Source organism: Mus caroli, chromosome 1 (genome assembly GCF_900094665.2).
Source record: "Mus caroli chromosome 1, CAROLI_EIJ_v1.1, whole genome shotgun sequence".
Classification (NCBI taxonomy): domain Eukaryota; kingdom Metazoa; phylum Chordata; class Mammalia; order Rodentia; family Muridae; genus Mus; species Mus caroli.
The window spans coordinates 39,383,933-39,390,311 of record NC_034570.1 but is presented as its reverse complement, the minus strand read 5'-3'; positions in this window follow the sequence as shown (position 1 = coordinate 39,390,311).

Sequence of the window (6,379 nt, the reverse complement as noted above, 5' to 3'; positions counted from 1 at the left end):
TTACAGAATGTTAATGACACTATGTGGCCAATGGCAACATCACAGTCCAGTTTTCCAACATCTAAATGTATTTCTAAAGATTGACATTTAATAGTTTTGCATTTAAAAAATTGCTTTTGTATTATACATATTCATCCTGATGGTAAGGTAAACTTTGCCTTTTCTGTTCCCTCAGTCAATCATAAAGAACCTGAGGTGTGATAATCTATGAACTGTAAGAAGGCAAGGCATGACAAGATCCCCTACTATTTGTCAATGCTATTTAGGAAAGGTTTTAGACCCTATGAGGTAGTTCTTCCCAGGGGCTTTATTATTCACTATGTGAATGATATCCTGTTAGCCACCTCCAAAGATGATGAGCTACTATCCATATATGATATATGGCAGGATATGCTACATAAAAAGGGGCTTATTATTGGACCTGGAAAGGAACAAAGATCAAACGCTGTGTGATATTTGGGACAGTTAGTTACTAAAACATGTGTTAAACATAAAATCATTTCCATTATATGAAACATTTAAAAGCACTTAACAGTCTATATCCTGGGTCACAACTCCTGCAGAAGCCTTCTGCATTCCTGGAGGGGATGCTGGTACTCAGAACCCCAGGTAATAATTAAGACCCCCTACCTGCCAACACTCTTTAGGGCCCACCCAGTTTTCCCAAACATGTCCTCCCCTTGGCTACATGTCCTGGCCCTCAACTCCCCAGAAATATCCTACTCTATACTGGTATGTGGAACCTCATAGCCAAGACCAGTATCCAAAATCCCCAAAGCTCTCTGCTCTACTAGAAGCAATGCCAATCCAAATAATTAGAACTCAAAGACAACACTGGCACCTAAAATCCCAGAGGTCAAGCAGGCTGCCAAAGTCCAGCAAAACCACCCTAATGGACCTTAAGTATGGCTGAAAATCAGAACCAAAGACCACGTAGGTCAAACGACCAGAGATGAAGCAGAAAGCAAAGGGGAAAATCTGTTCAACAGAAATAAACTAAAAAAATCAGCATCTAAACATATAATTACCCCAAGCATAAGTGCCTAATAGCTAGTATAAGAACACAAAATCCAGAACAGGATGGCATCCCAGAGCTCAGCATTCTTACTACAGGAAGCTTAGATACTTCAACATGACTTAAATATAAGAAAATGACCTTAAAACTAATTCTATGATGATGATAGAGTTCCTTAAAGAGGAAATGAATGAATCACTTAAAGAAATTCAGGAAAACACAAACAATTGAAAGAAATTAATAAATTCCTTAAAGAAATCAAGAAAAACACAAATTAACAACAGGAGGAAATGAATAAGTCCATTAAAGAAAACAAAACAGTAAAACATGTGAAGGAAATACATAAAACTATACTATAGCTGAAAATGTAAAGAGAAATTAACAAAACACTAAGTGAGGGACTCCTGGAGATGAAAAAAAATTCTAGGTAAGCTAACAGAAACTACAGATATAAGCATCACTACTAAAATATAAGAGATGTAGGAGAGACTCTCAGACATAGAAGATATGTTGGAAGAAATTGATATATCAGTCAAAAAAAGTTAAATCAAAAAATCCTTGACACAAAAACATTCAAAAAATCTGGGGCTGTATGAAAATGCCAAACATAAGAATAATAATTGAAGAAGAATCTCAGTTCAAAGACCCAGAAAATATTTTTAACAAAAATCATAGAAGAAAAATTTTCTAACCTTAATAAGGACACTCTTATAAAGGTATAAGAAGCTTACAGAACAGCAGATAGATTGGATAACAGAAATCCCTACTGCCACCACAACACAATCAAAACACTAGTCTAGTTTGATCCATCTGGGGCACATGGTCAGCAGAGGTTAGTTGTGCAATCTTCTCTGACTTCCATTGTCTGGTCCACAACCTACCTCCCAATACCAAGGAACCTTTAGGGTTCCTAAAAGCATCCAGTTTAGACCCCTCCCCAGTCAATCCCTTTGCTTGCCAGGTCCACCTGTCAGCATAGATGGGCAGTGTACTGTTCCTTGAGATCCATTGACAGTTTCTGCCTGCCTCCCTGAGGAGTCCAGGTGGCATCAGGAACATCCAGCCATCACCAGGAACAACAAGATTGCTAAAGGACATCATAAGAACACATCAGTAAGAGCCATGATAATATAGCTATACTGGAATTCAGCTATCCTGTTCCATCCATCAAGCCCTCAATATCCTAGCATAGTCAAAGCACAAAAAATAAGCTTAAATCCAATTTTACAAAGATGACTGAGGGACCCTGGGACTCAGGAGAGATTGACATTTTCTCTCAGGTGACTCTTTAAGACAGGAATACTAAGGGGCACACAGGCCCCAGGAGAGCAGCTGGGACAGGTTCCTATGGGCCTACATCCGCAGCCAGGAGGTGGAGCTGATCCTTAGTCCTCTGTTCACCTTCTGTGCCAGGGAGGAGCTTGCCTCCAGGGAGTGCTCTGATCCAGGGACTCAGGGGAGATTTCCATTTTCTCTCCATTGACTCTCTAAGAGGGACCACTGAGGAATACACAGAAGGAGCAGAGCAGCTGGGACAGGCTCCTACCAGCATCCATCTGCACCCAGGAGATGAGACTGTTCACCAGCCCTATGTGCAATGGTGTTGTCAGGAAAGATCTAGTCTCACAGGAGTGCCGATAGAGGTTTACAAACTCACAGGAGGAACAAGCTCCAGCCAGAGACAACAATAACATATAACACCAGAGATTGCCAGATGGCAAAAGGCAAAAGCAAGAATCATTCCAACAGAAACCAAGACTACTTGGCAGTACTCCCACCACAGTGAGTCCCAGATACCTCAACACACTGGAAGAGCAAGATTTTGATTTAAAATCATATCTCATGATGCTGGTACAGGATTTTAAGAAGAACATGACTAACTCCCTTAAAGAAATACATGAGAACACAACTAAAGAGGAAGAAGCCCTTAAAAAGGAAAAAAAAATTCCTTAAATAATTACAGGAAAACACAACCACAAAGGTGAAGGAATTGAACAAAACCATCCAGGATCTAAAATTGGAAATAGAAGCAATAAAAAAAAAATCACAAAGAGAGAAAACCTTGGAGATAGAAACCTGGAAAGAGATCGGAGTCATAGACACAAGCATAGGCAACAGAATACAAGAGATGGAAGAGAGAATCTCAGGAGCACAAGACTCCATAGAAAACATTGGCACAACAATCAAAGAAAACGCAAAATGCAAAAACCTCCTACCCTCAAACATCCAGGAAATCTAGGACACAAGTAGAAGACCAAACCTGAGGAAAATAGGTATAGATGAGAAGTAAGATTTCTCAAAAGGTCCAGTAAATGCATTCAACAAAATTATAGACGAAAACTTTCCTAACCTAAAGAAAGAGATGCCCATGAACATACAAGAAGCCTACTGAACTCCAAATAGTTTGGACCAGAAAAGAAATTCCCCCCATCATATAAAAGTCAAAATATCAAATGCCCAAAACAGAGTAAAAAAAAAAAAAAACAGTAAGAGAAAAAGGTCAAGGAACATATAAAGGAAGACCTATCAAAACTGCATAAGACTTCTCACCAGAGACTATGAAAGCCAGAAGATCCTGGGCAGATGTCAGGCAGACCCTAAGAGAACACAAATGCCAGCCTAGGATACTAGACTGAACAAAACTCAAGTACCATAGATGAAGAAACCATGACAAAACCAAATTTACACAATATCTTTCCATGAATCCAGTTCTTCAAAGAATAATAAAGGAAAAACTTCAACAAAAGGTGGGAAAATATGCCCTGGAAAAAAGAAGAAAGTAATCTTTTAACAAACCTAAAAGAAGATAGCCACATGAACAGAATCCCAACTCTAAGAACAAAAATAACAGGAAGCAACAATAACTTTTCCTTAATATCTCTTAATGTCAATGTCTAAACTCACCAATAAAAAGACGTAGACTAACACTCAATATGTAAAAAAGGACACAATGTTTTGCTGCATACAGGAAATGCACTCAGTGTCAAAGACAGAAACTACCTCACAGTAAAGGACTGGAGAACAATTTTCCAAGCAAATGGTCCTAAAAAACAAGCTGCAGTAGCCATTCTAATTTTGAATAAAATCAATTTTCAACCTAAAGTTATCAAAAAAGGCAAGGAGGAACACTTCATACTCACCAAAGGTAAAATCTACCAAGATGAACTCTCAGTTCTAAACATATATGCTCCAAATGCAAGGGCATCGACATTCATAAAAGAAAATTTACTAAAGCTAAAGCACACAATGCACCACAAACAATAACAGTGGGAGACTCCAACACCTCACTCTCATTAATGGTCAGATCCTGGAAAAAGAAACTAAACAGAGATACAATGAAACTAACAGAAGTTATGAACCAAGTGGATTCAACACATAGCTATAGAACATTATATCCTAAAACAAAAGGATATACTTTCTTCTCAGAACCTCATGGTAACTTCTCCAAAATTGACCATATAATCAGTCCCAAAACAGGCCTCAGCAGATACAAAAATATTAAAATAATCCCATGCATCTATCAGATCACCATGGACTAAGGCTTATCTTCAATAACAACATAAATAACAGAAAGCCCACAAACATGGAGAAACTGAATAACACTCTTCTCAATGATAACTTGGTCAAGGACAAAATAAAGAAAGAAATTAAAGACTTTTTAGAGTTTAATGAAAATGAAGCCACAACATACCCAAACTTATGGGACACAATAAAAGCAGTCCTAAGAGGAAAACTCATAGCTCTGAGTGCCTGCACAAAGAAACTGAAGAGAGTATACATTAGCAGCCTGACAGCACACCTAAAGGCTCTAGAACAATAAGAAGCAAATTCACCCCAAAGGAATAGATGGCATGAAATAATCAAACTCAAGCCTGAAATCAACCAAGTGGAAGCAAAAACAAACAAAAACCAATCAAACAAACAAACAAACAAAACCTATACAAAGAATAGACCAAACCAGTAGATGGTTCTTTGAAATAAATCATCAAGATAGATAAACACTTAGCCAGACTAACTAGAAGGCACAGGGACCATATCCTAATTAAGAAAATCAGAAATGAAAAGGGAGACATAACCACAGAATCTGAGGAAATCCAAAAAATCATAGCATGTATTCAAAAGAACTGGAAAACCTAGATGAAATGGATAATTTTCTTGACAGGTACCACATACCAAAGTTAAATCACGATCAGATTAACCATCTAAACACTCCCATATACTATAAAGAAATAGAAACAGTCATTGATGGTCTCCCAACCAAAAAAAAAAAAAAAAAAAAATCCAGGACCAGATGGGTTTATTGCACAGTACTATCAGACCTTCAAAGAAGACCTAATTCCAACACTCCTCAAACTATTACACAAAATAGAAACAGAAAGTTTTTACTGTTTCTACTCAATTCCTTCTATGAAGCCAAAATTACTCTGATAACTAAAGCACACAAAGACCCAACAAAGAAAGAGAACTTCAGACCAATTTCCCTTATGAATATTGATGCAAAAATACTCAATAAAATTCTCACAAATGGAATTCAAGAACACATCAAAAAATCATTCATCATGATCAGGTAGGCTTCATCCCAGGGATGTAAGTATAGTTTAACATATGGAAATCCATCAATGTAATCCACCATATAAACAAACTTAAAGAAAAAAAATCACATGATCATCTCATTAGATGCTGAGAAAGCATTTGACAAAATCCAACACCCCTTTATGATAAAAGTCTGGGAAATATCAGGAAGTCAAGGCCCATACCTAAACATAGTAAAACCAATATACAGAAAACTTGAAACCAACATCAAACTAAGTGGAGAGAAATTTGAAGCAATCCCATAAAAATCAGGGACTAGACAAGTCTGCCCACTCTCTCCCTACTTATTTAATATAGTACTTGAAGTCCTAGCAAGCAATTAAACAACTAAAGGAGATCAAAGGGATACAACCTGGAAAGGAAAAAGTCAAAATCTTTTTATTTGCAAATGATATGACAGTATATTTAAATAACCCAAAAAAATTTCACCAGAGAACTCCTTTTTATTTTTTTAATTAGGTATTTTCTTCATTTACATTTGAAATGCTATCCCAAAAGTCCCTCAGACCCTATCCCCCCGCTAACCCCCTACCCACCTACTCCCACTTCTTGGCCCTGGGATTCCCCCATACTGAAGCAAATAAAGTTTGTAAGACCAAGGGGCCTCTCTTCCCAATGATGGCCTACTAGGCCATCTTCTGATACATATGCAGCTAGAGACATGAGCTCCAGGGGTACTGGTTAGTTCATATTGTTGTTTCACCTATAGGGTTGCAGACCCCTTTAGCTCCTTGGGTACTTTCTCTAGCTCCTCCATTGGGGGCCCTGTGT